This window comes from Anas platyrhynchos, chromosome 5 (genome assembly GCF_047663525.1).
Source record: "Anas platyrhynchos isolate ZD024472 breed Pekin duck chromosome 5, IASCAAS_PekinDuck_T2T, whole genome shotgun sequence".
Taxonomy (NCBI): domain Eukaryota; kingdom Metazoa; phylum Chordata; class Aves; order Anseriformes; family Anatidae; genus Anas; species Anas platyrhynchos.
In genome coordinates this window covers 2,334,880-2,354,565 of record NC_092591.1, presented here as the reverse complement: position 1 = coordinate 2,354,565, position 19,686 = coordinate 2,334,880, and the positions used below count along the sequence as shown (strand labels likewise).

General features: G+C 42.4%; 1 long non-coding RNA gene across 1 annotated transcript; it reads left to right on the top strand.

Moving 5' to 3' along the window:
- Positions 1-6,815: 6,815 nt before the first annotated feature.
- Positions 6,816-18,462, top strand: LOC106018740 (uncharacterized). The gene is made up of 4 exons (XR_011809978.1): positions 6,816-7,006; positions 7,401-7,487; positions 12,006-12,212; positions 16,906-18,462. It is a non-coding gene; the product is annotated as an uncharacterized lncRNA (long non-coding RNA).
- The last annotated feature ends 1,224 nt before the right edge of the window (positions 18,463-19,686 follow it).

The window sequence follows — 19,686 nt, the reverse complement described above, 5'->3', positions numbered from 1 at the left end:
AGGGGGGCTTCCCGGGATCTCTACAAAAATCATGGGGATTGAGGAAATGTCAGCCTTTTGTCTGTATTTTGGAATGAGATGTGAGCACTTACAGACTGCAAATCCCTGCCTTGCACAACCCTGTTTGTTAGTCTCATGGAAGGTGTAATAACCATCTATTTCTTGAGACTGAGCACATTGTGGTGTGTCTGTCCAACAGTCACCTGCTTGACAGTGGTGGATGGTAACTGCTGGCAACTGCTAAGTGACCTTTGAACATCACTTGCCAACAGCCTCCTTCCCTTCTGCTCCAGAAAGATCAGCACAGCCACCGCCACGTGAAACATTTCTCACTGGAGGTGGCTGGTTAAGGCTCCAGAAATGTCTGTTTCTAAGCTCTGGGTCCTGCCACAGCTAGTGTTTCCTCTCACCTAACTGGAAAGCAAATGATAGGGCAGGTCTTCGCAAGGTCACGGCACCAGTGAGTCCAGCCAGTGTGCTGGAGGTGGCACCGCTGCTGTTTTCGGTAGTGCTACAGCAGAGCCAATTTCCAGGTGTTACTGCGGTGTGGTACAAGGCTCCAGCACGCTGGTATGAATGCTTATCCTTTTCACATCCGGAGTTTTTTCATCTCTTCTGTGGTTGAAAATCTTTTCTTGTATTATCAATGGCATATTCTAATAATACCTGATGAGGAGTGCACACAATGAGCTGCTTTTCCTCGTTTTCATAGACATTCTTTCTGGCTATTATTAGCTGTTATTATTCAGAGTACTCAGACGTACCTGGATCCACCCAGGGATATAAAGCTCTGAAGAAAATACCATTGAAGTAAAAAAGAACCATTGTAGTACATCAGCGTAAGCTTTGGAGCACACTTACATCTATTCCTAACTTATTAATGTTGTTAATGACCCATCTTTACCTTTTCTGACCTTTTTTTTCTTCTTCTTTTTTTTTCCCTTTTTTTTTTTTTTTTTTTCTTTTTCTTTTTTTCAGGTATCCTCTTGCATTGTACATTAAGATTGTAAGAATACAGGTCAAAAGTAGTATTTTTTTCTACTGTTCTTAGACGAATAATAGCAAAACAGGACCACAAGCACTAACAATCATCATCATCATCTACGAGCAGGAAGGTTTGCAAAGGTTGACTCCCTACATCACATACATCTATGCCCATCCAAGGTCTTGCATTGGCTGTGACGGCCTTAATGACAAGAAAAGAAACAGTCTGATGACAAGTCTGAAGCAGGTTGATACTAATCAGGCAGTTCATATTTGTCTCCTTCCACAAATGTTTCTAACTAGGTAAAATACGTGAGACATCTCACAATTTCTGACAGCCCGTAACAGTTCTGCCTCCTTTCTCTCAGTGCTCCTACTGACACAGGTCTTTCTACCTGATCCCTAAATTTCACACAAGGACAGATATTGTCCTTGAGATGTCTGCTTATTTTTAGGACTGTTTGCATTTGGACAGTGGATTCAAAAGCACCAGGTCAGGTGTTACAGCCTGAATCCCGGTGTGGGTGGCGTAACACAGGGCTTTTCAATCCAGCCTGATGGAATTAGGTGAAATGTGGTGGGATTTGCATACCTTACTGCCAAGAGTGTCTCTGCGAATCTCAGCCTAAGGAACATATTTTTTTTACTGCAAACTGTTTCAGGAGGAAGAAGCAAGCCCTCATTAGAAGGGGATCAGGCTGCCAACAGTGCGGATTGGCTTGGCTACTGCCAGTTATGCATGATAGAAAATAGGAATTTCAATCAAGATCACAGAATCACAGAATCACAGAATTTCTAGGTTGGAAAAGACCTCAAGATCATCGAGTCCAACCTCTGACCTAACACTAACAGTCCCCACTAAACCATATCCTAACCTCTGTTGTTGCATTTGGATTTGGATTTGGATTTATTGTTGGATTTTGGGTTGTTGCCCAAACTCTGTTGTTGTTCGGTCCTATGCATGATACATGGAACTTTACATGGAGCTATCTGGCATTTTCTTTATCTAGCATTTCTTTTGATTTGTGCTTCAGAGCATACCACTATCTTTTCCCTGTGAAAAGTGCAGGGGGTGCATATTCCTTGGTGTAGGCTTAGTGGAGGTAGAGGTGAAGGTCTCCCTTTGGGGTCCTGTAGCCCATGGGTGCCCAAGCAGCACCCTTTGGGGTGCAAAAGGTACAGTTTCCTCTGCATGATGGCTTGTTAATCTTTTATTTTATTTTATTTTATTTTATTTTATTTTATTTTATTTTATTTTATTTTATTATTTTATTTTATTTTATTTTATTTTATTTTATTTTATTTTATTTTATTTTATTTTATTTTATTTTTTATTAAATAATAATAAAAAAGCACTGCAAATCTGCAAATCACAGCAGGATCATAGCTTGATATATTATTATTATTTTTTTTTTTTTCCCCATGACTCAAGCAAAAGTCTCCATGGAGCTTCTCCTATTGACACTCCATCTACTCCCTGCAATTACAAACTAACAGAAAGTACAGCTCATGGAAAGGCAAGGCAAGAACAACTAAGAGGCTCAGAAGTGCATCCTGACACCTGTCAGTGCCTGACCAGCCTGCCAGCACCTCGCACGCTGACACTTGCTTTGGGGCGGCTGCTGACCCCATGCAGATGCTGAGCAGCTCTGCACTCAGGTCTGAGCACGAACCTCACCTCCTGATGCAGTCGGACAGTTTTTATTTCCTCATTTATCACTTAATCTCTCAAGAGGAATGCAATCACAGAGTGGCCGCAGCTATTTGCGAGTCCAGGCTGAATTCAGCAAACAGCTTCAGCCATGCAAAACATGAACACGGATCCTAGACAAGAGAATGCAGCTCAGTTTGTCATTGCTAACATTAACTATTTTGATTATTTGTACAATTTCTGTGCAATCGTTTTGGCATAATTCATTACACGGCAGAAGAGTTCTTCCTCTTTCATACCCCAATGGCTAACAATGAGGAAAATCCATTCCTGCCAGATCCAAACTTCTCTCTTCAAATTGTTCCCACTTGTCTGTAGTAAGGGAACATTCAAAGGGCTTAACCATGGGTGTGTGCTGGGCATCGCTCATCAGATCAGGGAGTGGGAAGAGGAGTAACTGAGTGCAACTGGTCAGGGTTTAGGGCCCTGTGGTGGGAGATCAAAACCTGCTTCAGCAACCTGCCCCAAGGGCTGGGCTGTGGGCAGACTTGCTCTGACCCTGGCAAGTTGCACAACCTTCTCCTGCTGCATTTGGTGTCTGCACAAACACACACATACACAGAGGAATTACAGGGAAGCTGAAGCAAGGGAAATCGTTGCCTGTATTCACATACGTGAGTGCCTGAGATCTGGTCTCATCCTACCCAAGTGATACCCTTCTCCAGCATGGAAGCAATGCGCTTTTAGGAAAACACTGCTCTAGGTGCACTGGGGAGTGAGGAGGCTTCTGTGAACCCCATATTTACTGCAGACTGTCCACATTATTTACTGCAGGGGATGTTCACTGCATCCCAGCTGCTTCCCCTGGCAGAGGTGAGTGCTGCCAAGGCATGGCACTGGTGGCCACAGGAGCAAGCAGAGAGGACACGCTTCTCAGAGGCTTCTTCTTGGGCTGGTTAACCTGTCCTTCCTTCATGCCACAGGTGTGATGTCTTTACACAAGGCACTTGTTTCACAGACAAGCCTTGTATGAACAGGAAAAGGCTCTGGAGACCTGTGCTACACACCCAGACTGCTGGTTTAATTTTCACCTGCCAAGCAGGAGAATAGACAGGTAAATATTTACACACAGAAAATTCTCTCACACTGAACTATTCAAGGAATTCAAAGCCCAGGAGAGCACTGCTGCCTGCAGAGTCAGTGTTCTTTCCCTCTTAACCAGGGCATTAAGCTGCAGTTAGCAATTCTCTGCAATCAATTTCTTCCCCATGTGAAGGGCCCAGGCCAGGATCATTCACCTGTTCTATCTGGTATAAACCCTTAAAGCCATTGTGTGTCTGTGCAAGATGAAGCTGGCAGCTTTCAGCCTGTCCTACTATACATCCCAAAATGTTATTAACCTAACTGTGAAGGGCACACCGACACTGAGCCCTTCTGCCTTGCATGTGTGCCCGACTAGCTGGGGGGTGTTTTTCCTTCCTCAGAGCTCCAGCTTCTGCAGGTACATCATCACCTGAGCCTGGCTTTTGGACAAAGTCTGCAGATGGAAACCATGCTCCTCGAGGAACAAGAAAGTAGATAAAAGGGAATTCGTGCTTTTTTATTTATTTATTTTGAATTTATTATTATTTTTTAATCTCTCTTTTTTTTTTTTTTTTTTTTTTTAGGAGAAGAGAATGTACTTCATGTATTCCATAAGAATTAAGAAGTTTCCCTTAATTTTCAGTTGTTCAAAACCAGCTGATAGGAGAGTACTCACCATTGCCCATGAGCAGTGCAAACCCTGTAGGGGACCAACATCACTGCTGGGTGCCAGTCCAGAAGCAAAAGGGCCCAGCCATGACCTTGACCTCTGTTGTAACTCCACTCTAGAAAGATGCAGGGCCCTCAATTTTAAAGCAAGATTTGCATTTTCCAAAGTGTTGATCCCTCAGCAAGCAGCCAGCAGTGAAGCAGAGCCACAAGCACACTGGGACATGATGCATGATCACGTTCCCAGTGTGGCTGCATGCACAGCACTTCCACGAAGCTGAAGATCCTGCAGGTCAGAGCTTTTGCCCGTTCAGTTGAGCAGAAGGATTTAAGTAAAACAAAAGACCAGCACCTCAGATAGCTTAAGGGAGTCATTCTCTATGACAAAGAACTAAATATATTCCATTTGTGTTTTATGTTGTCATAAATATGCATGTGAGATTAAGGAAATGTGCTCGCTGGCGTGGAGCAGCATGGTAGGTGCATGCTTAAACAGCATCTGCACATGGATGTGCTACATCAGTGCACAGTCACTTTATCTTCATGTGCAAGTGGAGATTTAATATGTAGAGATAAAAGTGAAATAAAATTTGGGAAACCTATCCACGTCACTGATGGAAGAGTTTCACTCCAAAATGCTGTGTGCAGTGAATCTCTTCGATGCTCTGAGCAGAGCACCAAGCCCCACGGACCTTCACTGCAGAGCAGCAGGTTGGAGGTTGCTGCAGTTGTGGTTCTGTATGGGCAGGGCTGTAGGGCCCCGGGCACACCAGACTTCTCGTTCCCTTTAAATAGTCTCAGTTCAGTAGCTATTTAAGTCCAGAAGGAGTCTGCGTGGAACTGATGAAGAAAAAATTAAAACACTTGAAAATGCTATTTTGAGGTTTACAGAACTTGAATAAATGAGCATATTAACTATTCAATTATCTATGGCATTTTGCATATTTTGTCATTCAGCCCACTCTTACTCCCAGCTATGACAGCATCCCTGTGCAGGAGCTGGGCGATCTTTCAGAAAGGTGCTGGAAGTCCTCCTCTCCAGGCTGCTTTTCTGAGGCACTTTGATGAGCAGCAGCTAAATGAAGGTCACTCTTTTCTTTGTCTTGCCTTCACAGCTTTTTATCTTAGCGTTGCCTTAATGTCTGTTTTACCAGTTTCCAATATCAGCTGCGTTTTCTTCATCGTGATCTATAGGCTGGAAAGAGATAAGGACTGATCTTAGCTTGTATTAATATTGACTACCAGTAGGTGAGTTATGACAAAGAGTCATCATGCTATGGTTATGGTGAGCTACAAGTTTCTTCGTGTTCATTTTTCAGAGAGGTTTTTACCTCTAAGGATCTCCTGATCCGCTATTAAAGTGCATTCCTATCAAGGACAATTTGTGAGAGTTATGTTACTGAAGTACCGCTATCAAGCACAAGATGTGGGACTTGTCTGATCAAAAGCAGATGTCTACATATATGCATATGGGATATCAAATATATATATCTTACACCTTGTCATCTAGATTTCCCTTAGAATTCACAGCCTGAGGAATGTCATCACAAAACACTTCCCATTGCAATACAGGTGTTGGAGGTGGAAGAGCACCTTAAATGTCCCCTGGTTAAAGACAGACTTGAGGCTCAGATGGGAGCATCCTGTGAGCTGTTATCTAGTCCTGTTTCCACTGCCTGCCTGGGGAGTGCAACCAAACCACCATTGAGACCAGGATGTTGTTAACTGAATAAATCTTTGTTCTTGAATATTGCTGTTGCTCAAAAAAAAAAATCTGAATATCACTGTGAAATTTCCATGCCATCCTATTAGCAATATTTTGTCTTTATAGAAGACTTTTCACCCATAAATTCTTTCACAAATACAGATCTATCCTATTGTTCAAATTTAATATGTGAGCAAATAAGGCTCACAGAGGATCAGCAATTCCTAAGCAGACCCAAAGAGAAGAGCCAGGTTTCACTTCAGTTTGTCCATCACACCGTGGAGCCTTACCCAAGGCTCAACACCAACAGGAGTAATTCACAGAGCATGCAATATTTGCATGGTCCTTACCCACTTTGGTTGGTCCTTACCCACCAGACAAAGGGTAAATAAGACTTTCAGAGCTGCTTCTTGATTTAATGAAAGACTCCTATGCTTTCAAATTTTCATTTGTCCTAATTATGAGTTGCCCACAATATTACTGAAGATGACTCTGAGGACAGTTACATTAGATCTGTAGTATCCTCCATCACAAGTGAAAACCAAGAAACTGCTTTCAGAAATGGTTGATTAGCAATCAAAAAAACCACCCTCTGGTCAGCTGTTGGCTATAACTCACAGAAGGTGGGGCTCAGGCAGCTATAAAGCCTGCTATATGGCAGAGGGAGCTTCTTCTGTAGGCTGGTAGAGATGGGTGTTGGTTCTTCTCAACAGGAACATATTTTTCTGGTAAGCAGAACAGCTGAGCCATAGATCTTAAATCAGTTCTGGAGGTTTATTTCAGCTCTGTCTAAATTCAGTGTGAAGATGCAAGGGCTGCTGTGGAGGTTTCTGATGAAATCACTGGCTTTCTGTTTCTCTGGGGGTCTTTCCCAAGAGACCTCAGCTGTCCTTGCAGCCTGTGCCAGCCCAGAGGTGGGTCTGCAGGGGCAATCCAGCTGCCTTTGGTGCAGGCAGCGGGTGGCTGGCCTCTCACCCTCCTCCTATCTATGTCCCTAATAAGTGGAACAAAGCTGGGCACAGTTTGTGCCAAACCAGCAACTGTCATGCTTCTCCCTTGGCTCTGATTAAATCCAGAAACTTACAGAGTTAGCCTTGAGAGGCTGCTGTCCTTCTGTGTTTTAGATCCCCTTCTCTTGTTTCTTGAGTTTTCCCAGTGCTGCTTGTGCTATCTTCAGTTTGGGCTGTGTGGCTGGTCACAGAATGGTCTGTAATTGTCTTTGGGATCCAAGCTCTCTTCAAGGCAGGCAGCCCAGGGGATGCCTGGGGAGGCTGCTTGTCACTCAGCAGAGCTGTTTTGCTGCTGTAGGTGTTCCTGCTGTGCTCCTGATGCCCACATTACCTGGGTGGTGAACATACCAGAGGAAAAGGCACCGCAGATGCTCTCAGGAAACAGGTATCTCCCCCAGCCATGTTCAAAACTCAGAGCCTTAATGAGCTGCATGAAGTTTTTCCCTGTTCAAAGTGAGCCCCAATGTCCTTGTTCCACTAACATCTACTTTAATTAGCTCATTCATTTTCCAAGCATTTGCACAGGGGATGATTGAGGAATTAAGATAAGTAATTTTATGAATATTGCTATGAATAGTAAATGCTGTTCCTATTAGAATGGATAGTTAATAAAACATTTTTATTTCCTATTTTATGTTCCTGCTCTATTTTCAAATAAAGCAATGAAAAACAATTAGACAAACTAATACTTACTGCCAAAATGGGAAAATACTGTTCAGTCCATACTCAAAGAAGTTGTAATAAACTTGTTTTTGTATTAGTGAGTCAAATTGTTGACGTGAAAAGATCAAATTTATAAAACAATATCCCATTTCATTTTCATCAGGATGATTTAACTACTGAAAACATGGGCAAGAGCTTTGATGTATAACTAAACTAATTTGTTAAATAAATAATTATACATAGAGTAGAAGACAAGAATAAGAAGGGGACCAATTGGTAAATATTTTTTGCAAGAAAAAGCAACTCTGGAGGTAGGACAAAAGATGCATATGAAAGATAATCAGTTCTCAGATATCCTGAGATAAATTCAATTCTCACTTGTTTGTTTGCAAGTAATTTCATCCCAGACCTCAGACAGACATTTTAAATTATCTTCACCTGTAAGGAAGTTTGTATTTAAAAACAAAAATTACAGTTGTCATGAGCTCCTGGGGTTGGGAAAAAAAATGATCCATAAAATGAGTAAAATGTGTGTGTGCTTGTTTGTGGAGGGTCAGATGGAGAGCAAGGCAAAACAATAAAACAGCAATGAAGCTTTTTTTCCTGGAAGCCACAGGAAAAAAAAATATATATATATTTAAATTGGTACTTTATGTCTCAAGAGCCCGTTCCAAAGATCATTAATGTGAAAATAAAAGATAATTGAGGATATCACTAGACTACATTGATGAACACTAAATACTGACCTTAGAGCAGACATAAGGCAGAGCACTGTGGAAGATAATGTTATATCGGGGGGGGGGGGGGGGGGGGGGAATAAAAGGAGAGAGCTCTATTTTTAATGTCTGGGTCTCTAGCTGCACTGAACATTATCCTAAGCAGTCAACTGAAGCACTCATAGGTGGTGGTGGATAATAACCTCTGAGAAACAACTTCTTGGTTGCAATCTAGTTTCTACTGAGTGAGTAGAGAACTTTAAGTGGAAAACACTGTTGGATGTTTAATGCTGAAAGGCAATCTGCCTTGGTGGGAAGTTGCTGGCGCACATTGGCAGACAGGCAAAATCTAGGCAAGAGCCCCCAGGCATCTTCTTTGGTGAAGTGGTGGAAGAAGCTTTCACTTTGGTCGTTGCAATTACATTTATGCAATTAATACTGTAATGAGTAAAGAATGTGAAGGCAACTTAGTGCTGTGATATTTCCTCCTGGACTAGCAAGACTCTCCCTTTTACAGCACGTTTATCTGCAAAGATCCCAAAGATTATGTCTTTTGGGAGCAGCTCTCACCAGCTTGGAACAGGTTTGGTGCTTAGACTCCAACAGTCTCCATATCACGTATTAATAAGCTCTGCTATCTCAATCAAAGGGGAAGAAGTCATTACCTGGGAACAAGACTGCATCTTTGCCTGGGTACCGCAGCACCCATGGGAGCCATGCAAGCAGCTCATGTGCTGATGTAGTGCAGCAAACCTCATGCGGAGCTGCACAAAGCACTGCACCTGAACCACGGGCTGTGAGGGACAGATCCTTCATGTGGGGGTGAGTCCTGAGTGAAGTAAATGCCAAAAAAAAAAAATCCTGGCAAACCTAAATGTTGAAGTTGGGGTTACTGATGCCTCCAACTACTGTTTCTGGTAATTTAAATAATGCAGGAACACTGCTGACTGTCAAGAACTGCAAAGGAGAAGAAAAAAACAACTCTAGTGAAGTGTGTCAAACCTCAGCTTCAAGGCTGGAGCAAGCTATTATGCCCTATAACGCTGTTAATTCTTTCCTATTGCTTAATCTTCAAATGTTCTTGGCACCCAGCCAGTTCAGAGCGCATGTTGTAAATCACTGAAAATTATAGTATATGGCTCTGAGTATATTTCACCTGTCAGATTCATTCTGTTTGGGGAGAGCTGGAGAAAAACTCAAAGGTTTAACTTCTGTAGAAAGTCTCCTCTACAAAGTACACTGGAAAAAAATGCCAATGGGTTCATGTGAAACATCTGGGGTAGATGCGTAAGCTGCCTTGAAGCAGCAAAGATCCCTTCAGCCTGTCTGAGTCTTGGAGCTGTTGCTTGGCACTGCAGGATCTGGGTTGGCATGGGGCTGAGAGCAGGTCAAAATGCAGATGTGATGCACTAGGGGACCACCTGCAGTTTTCTGCAGGATTTAGAAACTTCTGGGCTCATTCCAGGGACTGGATCTGCCTGGCTGGCACTGGCAAATTGCTGTCTTTTGAAGGGGCTCCCAGTTCTTTTCTTTTGTTTATTGCTACCCTTTTGGGCCCTTGGGTTCTGAAACTCTGAAACTTTCTTGTTTCTGAATTCAAATCAAGAGTTGCTTCAGCCCTTGCCAATAGAGGTCAAAGGCTTGTGGTGCAGCCTGAGCTCACCTGCCCACTCTGGAAAGCTTCAGCACAGAAAAATGTGGGCAACATAACATTCTTTGGCTTTTTCATCTGCCCCTTAAACCTTTGCCCACTTTGTAAAGTGGTTTTCTTTTTAATCCAAGACCCTAGTTGCAGTTCTCTTTCTTGATTCAAAGCTGCTTTGACAGGTGCTCTGGTAATCGAGTTCCCTTTGGGTCTGAAACTCCACCATGGGGCATCATTGCTTTCTCACTTTGGACTGGAGTTCTAGCGTTTGGTCTCTAAGTCTCCAAACACATCTCAGTGCATGCAGAAGTACTTGTGGTGCTCGGTCTTCAGGTGATAAATGCATTGGAAGAAAGAACAAGTACTTGAACAGATCCTGGCACAATCCTAGGGAAAGTTTCGAGCACAATATTAATACTAAGCTGCCTTCAGCATGCAGCTTTGGATGGGGAGCAGTGAAAAAGCAATGGAGCCCACTACTAGCAGAGTAACAAGAGGAATACTGAGAATATTCTCAGATGCTATTATCATCCCAGATGATATTAAATAGTGCAAAGCCCAAAGGAAATTACAGCACAAACTGGAGATGAAGCTAGCCGTCTCCCAGCTGATGGTGCTGTCTGCTCCACCATGCTCAGCTATCACTCATTAAGCTGTGAAGTATATATTTGTTGTATAGCGAAGGCAGCAGTATTCATAGAAGACTCGCAGAGTGTGCAAACTGTCACTTTATGCATAACCTTGTTAGTAATAATGTCTACTCACATTACCTGCTTGGCTAACCCGGGCAGGCTGCGAGAGCAAGAGATGAGGTTTCCACCCAAAAATCTGCAAGCACTGTGAGCCCTGTGTGGGGATGGACAAACAGCCTGCTTACAAGCAGCATCTGAGCCTAGTTATAGCACTGCTCTCCAAAGAATCAAAATGGGAACACTATCTGCATGGAAAACTTTTTTTTTGTGGCAATTCTGTGAACACCAATGGCATCATTTGTTGCACCAGGAGCCCCAGTGCACACATAACAGTGGCATCGTATTGGAGGCCCTCTGAAATGTCTCCAGCACAGACATAAGGCCACCAATCTTTCCAGCAAGTGCCATTTCTGTGCAAGTGTGCTTTGTTCTGAAGGGGTGAATTTTGTTAGGTGTAGCCGTGGCCCATAGGGTGCTTGGCAGTGCAGGGGAGACAGGATGGCTCTTATATTGATCTTGAAATTCCAGCAGACTGGACCTGGTTTTGCAGGGAATCACTTGAATGCAGTGAGCAGCTGTCCTAAAAGACCAAAGACAAACGCCACCAGGTTTTAATCCCCAGGCGCAAAAAGCCCTGGGTTGGAAATGAAACGTTATTTCAAACTCCAGCAGGTTTATTATGAAATAGTTGTCTTGGCCAGAGCAGCGAAGATCAACTTCCAGGAAAATGTGTGGGTCCTCATTTTAATTTCAAATTCTGTTTAACTACAGTGCTAATTACCATTTAAAGCCAAAGGCTTCTGTTCACATTTGAGAATCTTGCGAGCAGGATTTTTAAAGCCTTTATGATTCACCTTTAAGTAGCTGGCAGTCATCGTTGTCGCATCAAAGTTTAATTTGCTCTGCTCCAGTACAAAGTCCTCGCTATTTGGTTGGCAAGAATGCTTGGGTTAATTACTCTCTCCCATAAAAAGGACAAATTAAATGTAAATAGCCAACAGGTCCAACTAAATAATGAAAGAAATGCCTGTTGCATAACACACTGGATTTTGCATCTATTTAAGCTTAGTTTATTCAAGTATAATGACGACAGTTGTATTTTCTCTTCTTTAAACATATTTATGGTGTCTGCAGAAGAATTAAGATGGGGTTTTTACTAACTAAGCCCAAATTTGTATTTGCCTTAGAGTAATCCAAAGCAGCAATGATTCCAGCTGAGGCACCCCTCGTAACCATCAGCCAGGAACAGAAGCCGTCATCTCTTCCCAGAGTACCTGGGGTATCAAAGCTGTGCCACTCCGGGTGCGTGCTCCTTGCTGAAGGACCTGTGAAACTGTGCTCAAGGAGGAGCTGGGCTGGTGGTGAGTGGGTTGAGAGGAAGATCAGGCTGACTGGTGGGTTTACTTGTCTCTCCTTTTTGTGTCTCCCTCACTAAGTGAGTAGATAGATGAGCAGTGACACTTTTAAAATGTCTATATCCCTGCAAGTAAATACAAATGCTCCAAAACATTGCTACTCCTGCCCTCCCATTTCTCCTTAGAAACAGTCTTTTATTATTTTATTATGTGCTTTAGCCTGCTTCTAGCACAATTTGCTTTCTTATGTTCCACGTGAGAACCTCTGAGGGCATGCTGTGAATTGCTGTAGCTCTGGAGACATAGATGCTCTCGGTAATTTGTTTAAAAAAAAATAGTGCTCTCCATTTCCTCTTTCCATTGTGGCCTAAGTTCAGCAAAGAGGAATCTGAACACCAGTGCAAGAAAACAAGAGTTAACATCTGATATAGTCTTGCCTGAAATATTCTGAGACAAAACTTTTCAAAATAAAGTTTATTGATGCAAAGGAAAAGCCTAAAGAAAGTTGCTCTTCACAGCATTTTACTACAGCGTCAGGAGGTGATAAAAGTCAGAAGGACTTTTCAAAGGGCTTCATAACTTGAAAGGAAAAGGTATTGAGAATATTTAATGTAGCTGTTATGTTTGAACATGGCTCATTTATGCCCAAATGCTAGTCTTCACTTCTCCACAATCCCTGTAACTTCTATATGATGAAAGGGCATGCTGAACACCTATAAAATGTGCTCTTACAATATAGGCAGTTCTTCTGGAGAATGACTACAATTTCTTCATTCAACACAGGTTATATAACAATCAGGGAAATCATATTCCATTCATTTGGAAAGTTCTTAAAAATTGGCATCTAGATGTATATTACTGGAGAAACTTTAAAAAAAAAAAAAGTAACCTGCACTGAAGTATAATAGAAAACTGCTTGATGTTTGTCTGTGGTCCATAAAGCAGATTTGCTGAAGTATGTAATGGTCAGAAGGGTGAACCAGACAAAAACTAAAGGCTTTTGAACAAGGCACCAGTGAGATTCACCTGGAATATGCCTGGCACACCTCATTGCAGAAGAAAAATGTAAAACTGGCAGGGATTCAAGGAAAGGAGGTAAAATAAGATTCTGGCTTGAAAAAAAAAATACCAGATTTGGTGAGCAAGGGGCTAAAAAGGTGAGGACAGACTACCCAGAAAAAGAGACAAATGTCATGGGAATATCAGCTTTTAGCAGATAACAAACAGCCTGGAGAAGGTAGCTTGGGAAATTCTTATTTGCCCATCTCAACACTGCAGCATGAAAACATTCAAAGAATTTAAAAAAAAAAAAATGTTTTTATATGCAAAACAAATGATTTCCCCATGGAACTCACCACTTAAGTGAGTCAATGAAATTAAGAAGATGCCAAGACCTAGAATTAGTGGCTAAGATGAATATTAGGAATATCCAGAGTGGCTGCAATTAGTTATAACAAAAATGCTGTGGAAGAGATGAAAATTCACGTTCTACCACTCAAAGCAATCCCTAGCTATAAAGGTAAAACCTCATTTGCAGAGCAGATTATTCCTCATCTGTTTACTTCACACTCCAGCTTTCCTTTGAGGCATCTATTATAAATTCCTGTCATCAGAAACAAAGTGCTACTTTCACAGAACAACAGGATGGTTTGGGTTGGCAGGGATCTCACAGCCCACCTAATTCCAGCCGCTGCCCCCAACCCCATCCAGCCTGGCCTTGGGCACTGCCAGGGATGGGGCAGCCTATGCCAGGGCCTTGCCACCCTCTGAGGGAAGGATTTCTTCCAAATGTCTGACCTAAACCTATCCTCTTTTGGTTTAAAGTCATTCCCCTTGTCCTATAACCATACCCCCTGACACAGAGAACCTCCCCAGCTTTCCTGCAGCCCCCTTCAGGCACTAGCAGGCTGCTGTGAGGTCTCCCTGGGGCCTTCTCTTTTCCAGGCCAAACACCAACTCCTTCAGCCTGTCTCCATAGGAGAGGTGCTCCAGCCCCTTAATCATCTTTGTAACCCACTCTAACAGCCCCACATCCTTGTGCTGGGGGCCCAGAGCTGGGTGCAGGGCTCCAGGTGGGGCCTCACTAGAGCAGAGCAGAGGGGCACAATCCCCTCCCTCACCCTGCTGCCCGTGCTGCTTTTGTTGCAGCCCAGGTTACGGTTTGCTTTCTGGGCTGCAAGCACACATTGCCAGCTCACATCAAGCTTTTCATCAACCACCACCCCTAGGTCCCTCTCTGCAGTGTTGCCCCCTATCCGCTCATTGCCAGGCCTGGATTTGTGCCTGGGAGAGCCCCGGCCCCAGTGCAGGACCTCGCAGTTGTTGAATTTCATGAGGTTCATGTGGACCTGCCTCTCAGGCTTTATGTGAGCTTTGATTGGAGTTCTATGAGTCTGAGGTTTTTAGGCTTAGAAAACTCATCTCAACATGAGAAATACCTGAAAAAGTAATTTTCACAATGTGTGAGTTGCAGGGAACATTTACTTTTTTTATTTCTTTTCATGACTGAAGTGAAACTGCACCTTATATTTATAAGTAATTTTTTGCTTAGCCAAGCCTTATGAAACAAGAAGTTTGTAGTTTTGCAGTATATGCTAAGTCTAAGGTCCACAAATTCAAACCATAACTACATTTGGAGCTTCACGGCCAGGTCAAAAATTCATTTTATTGTAATCTCTGCATGCATTATGGCCACTTCCAGTTACACTGGAGAGATCATTTCTGTGCTGGAAGGAAACCACAGTAAGACCGAGTTCTCTCCCAGGCAAATCTGATTTGACTGGTTTAATAATTTCCCATTCCCATCAGCAGAGAACTACAAAATTCAGTTCAGCTGTGTCTTGGGTTTTCCCACATTTAGTGAAATGAACTTTCTATAGGATGAAAAGTCATGATATTGTTTTTTTTTTTTTTTTTTTTTACTGTTCTTGTGAAATATTTCAATTCAGAAAAGACTGATTGTTTGGGCAGGTTTGGGGAAGGGGGTGTTAAGTTTTATTTTATTCAGGAAAATGGATCCAAATCCATCCAATTCCATTCTTTCCAGCTGCCTTCCTCCTTCAATCATCCCTATTTTAACAAAAAGTGAAAGAGAAATAAAGTAAGGAGAGACAAGGAAAAAATGGAGTGGCTTCATGTGCTTGAGCTGCAGCCCCCAGCCAGCAGCTGTGGCCACCCAGCTTGGGCACAGGGTGCTGCAGGTCTGCCTGTCCTCACCTGGCTGTTGTCAGACTGTGCACCCACTGTGAATCCCCAGCCAGGAGCAGGTGCAGGACATGCCCCCACCCCAGCAAAGCTCTTTTGCATCTTGGGCTCAGGGATGAAAGCTCTGCAGGATTTGCAGTGGGGAATGGGGAGGATGCAGTGCCCAGGGCAGGTCTTCTAGCTGGCTGGGTGCTTTGCCACCCTCCCTTCTCCACAGATAGAATTTTTGCTATATCTTTCCTCCTTAGTCTGTGCAGAGAGGGGATGGCTGTATGTAATTTCCTTATCTTTCCTAGGTGTGCAGTTCCCAGCTTTATCATGTAATTTTCCCAGCACTGTTTTGAACAGTTCCAGATTCTTGCTAATAGTTTTCCTTTAGTTCTTGCTCCCAATTAACCTTTCATACTTCCTTTAATCCAGTAAACTGCACTTTCCACCATTTACATTTTTTATCTTACTAATTGAGTTTTTTCATCTCTATCTTTTGATTTCAAATCTAATTATATTGTTATCAGTGGTGTAAAACCAGTAGGTTATTGATAACTTCTGTTCATTACTAAATTAAACTCTGCCTTATCATTGTTCATTGCTTAGCACTCTGATGTGGAAATCAACCTTCGCTCAGCTCTTCAATCCTTTCCACTGTTTCCCAAGGTTTGATTTACTAAATAACTTGTGTTAAATCATTTTGCCCAGCCTTCTTCAATAACAAAATTCAGCTGTGGCTTTGTCCAGGCTTTATTAAAAATACATGGCAAGCAGCAAGAGATTAGCCTATCACTCTGTGAAAGGTTCAAGTGTTCCTAAAGTAAAACTGTATTTATGAGCAAACAGAAACATTTCTCCAAGATCCTTCAAAATCTTAGACAAAAAGCAGAATTTCTGTAGTGCTTGTGGCACATATATCCCCTGAATGCATTCACATATATATTACCTTTTGTGTCACAGTGAGACATCCTGAGAATATTATATATTCTTGTGTCTGTGAAATCTGAGAGCCATTACATATTCCTTCCCGATCCTCTGCTGTAGATGAATTAACTGAACGCTAATTTGTGACTCAACATTGGCAGAGATGACTCTGTTAAAATAAATAATTATGTATTTTTTTTTGCCATAAGGCAAAGTTGATCCCAAGTTTTTCATATAGTGATAAAATAAATATTGGCTATCATGGACTGGTAAATGCTGCTAATAAGCTTTATCCAGGGGATAAAATAAAAACACAACTGTCAACAAATATCTGAGACCAGGCACATCTCACTTGAGACAACACACCCCAGTATTAGTACCATATTTATGAGATGTGAAAACTATGAACATAGGAAATCCCAACCATATATGCTGGCTGTTGATAGATTTTCCCACCCCACTGCATGCAAGGTGATTGCTGTCTTTTCTCTTTACACTCATGGTTCACTAACTGCCTTCAGAGGGTTCATTTCCTTCAAAGTGTACAGGGCAGATAATTATTTTACCACACTGTGTAGTAATGTTTTTTTTGTTTGTTTGTTTATTTTTCATGTAGTCTACCAAGCTTTCAAGCCAAGAAATCACTGTCATCTGATGCCCGTAAATACCAGATTTCTGGACACACTTAGTCTCCAAGTAATAACCTGAATTAAGTTCAAAACTTCCTTGGAAATCCAATTCAGGCAATTTTTACTCAGAGCAACATTGCAAAGGCTACGTCAGCTGACCTGAAAAATCTCTCTTCCACAATGATTAAACGCATCCCAGATTGCATATATTTAGCTTTTGCTGCAAGAGACAAAGCGTCTTGTTCAGAACAAGTGCAAATCATGTATGGAAGGCACTCCAGCACAAAGTGAGGGTCATCTCACTTCTACAGTACAAAGGAGAAGAATATTACGAAATTTAGAGATATTCAATTACTACTGGTGGAAGGCCATGGAAGTTCATAGAGAGCTCAGGAGGGCAATATGGTATAGAATAAGAAATTAAGTTAGGTATCAGCTGCATAGAAATGAAAATGAACTGGACATTCATGTTACAGAAGAACAAAATTACTAATGTGATGACCAGACAAAGAGATCAAGAGTAAAGAGGGCAACTACCGGAAAATTATTTCCAGCAATCACTGGACAAGATGGTACTGGAGCCATCTCATGATAGGAGGATAAAGACAGGGTTTTGTTAATCTCTCAGAGAAGAATATTTAGAAGACACGATGGGCCAATGTCAAATTTGGTGTAATTTTGCTGAAATCACTTGAGAAACTCAGGAGATGTATGTAGTCCTGTGAGTCCATGGTTACACGGAGGCTGAAATCCTTTGCAAGGATTTCTGGAGACAGGGTACAGACCTTTATCAACTGTCACAGCCATTCACCCTGAGCAGTGATTAACGATATTGAGTTTTACAGATAATTTGTCTAGCATCTTGCCATAGTGTTGTGATATCAGCAAAAGTCATTCCTTCTGTAAGGTTACAGAAAAAGTTTAGAGCTCCTTCCTATGGATAACACAGCCTCTTTGCCACTAACTCCCTAACTCCAGAGGAGCTATTATCCAGTTATTATCCTTACTGCAAGTTTAACTGGGCCTAAACAATTGAACATCCTGCTTTCCTTGTTCCCTGGCAGAACACAGTTTTAGATCCCAGCCGTTCCCTTTCTCCTTTATTCCTTGCAACAAAGTGAGAGTCCCATATCACATATTTTTTACACTGGATGTTTTAGTCTTTCCTGCTTCCCTGAGGACTGATAGATCTTTGCAAGTGAGATACAACAAATGAAATGTAAAAGTCCCTCGTGCTTTCTAATGTAAGCTGCAGTGCAAAGAGACAGACTGAGCCTCTTCTACATGTCCTTAAAAGAGAAGAAAAGTTGCTATCTGGATAGTCTTGAGTGACTAGGACTTGAGGCCGAAGAATTACATGAATCTTTTTATTATTATTATTTTTTTTTCATACAAAAATTTTGGAGAGTGGCATGTACAGCAAAATAAAAGCTAATGAGTATTCTTCAGTCTTTGACAAAATGTAGTTTGGGTCCTCCGCTGGAATGGACTCAGAGACGTCCCAGATTTCAGAGCAACTTTACCAATTTTCACCTTCTTAGCTTCTGTTGCTTAAAAATTGCTAAGTCCTTTGCTACCATAAGGCTTATTTTGGAAACAGTCAAGGTGTGTTGCTGTTTAAAGGAGTGCCATCGCGCATAATTTTCACCTTCTTTAAATTCCACGATGCTCTGCTATAACATAAATAAATGCCTGAGTACACTTGTGGAATACTCTGTTTTCTTAAGATAATTCAGAGCTCATGTACCTGTAAATGCGATGCAGTTGGACGTGATTTGTTATTCTTTGTATTACGTGTAGACTGCAGGGGATGGGATGGGATGGGATGGGATGGGATGGGATAGTGCAGTAGGAAGGGACCTTCAGAGATCAATGGATTTACTCCACTCCTGCGCCCAGACCATGGATAACATCGTTAAACACAGCTGGCCTAGAACTGGGCCCTGGGGACAGAGCTGGTGACCATCCCCCAGCCAGGTATCACCCCATTTACTACAGCCCTTTGAGCTCTGCCATTGAGCCAGTTCATCACCCAGCATAGTGTGACCCATTTATCTCACAGGTGGACAATTAGTCCAGAAGGATGCCATGAGGGATGGTATCGAATGCCTTCCTCCACCAAGCAGGTGACCTTATCATGGAACAAGATTAAATTACGGAGGCGGGACTTTCCCTTGATGAGCCCATGATGACTATGCCTGATACCAGCTTTGTTCTTTAAGTGCCTTTCCATATCCCCCAGGACAATCTTCTCCATAATTTTTCCAGGGACTGAGGTTAGGCTGGCAGGTCTGTAGTTTTCTGGGTCTTTTCTCATGCCCTTTTTGTAGATGGGTATAGCACTGGCTAGTTTCCAGTCAGGAGGGACCTCCCCGGACTCCTGACTGTTAGAAATCTGTGTTAGTCCCACTAATTCCGTGATAATTCTGATTTTTATTGCCTGGCAGTTCTGGTCCCCCATTTGACAATGCCCTGCCAGCAAAGACCAAGGACCATTTGTTTGCCTCTGAAACAGGGCAGAATCCTTTAACTCCATCAATCAGAATATCCATTTTTCTTCTGATGTTCTTTGCCTGTCTGGGGAGCTCTAAACCACCCAGAGCTGGAGGATGTAGGTGGATTAAGCATGGTTTGCTGAGCCTGAAATGAGTGCAGTAACTCAGGTCCAGAGAGCTTCAGGAGCAGGTGGTTTTGCACAGGGCTGGAAATGACTCCCTGCCTCTTTGAAGATGCTCCAGGGAGCAACTCCTCCCTGCATCCAGGTCTGG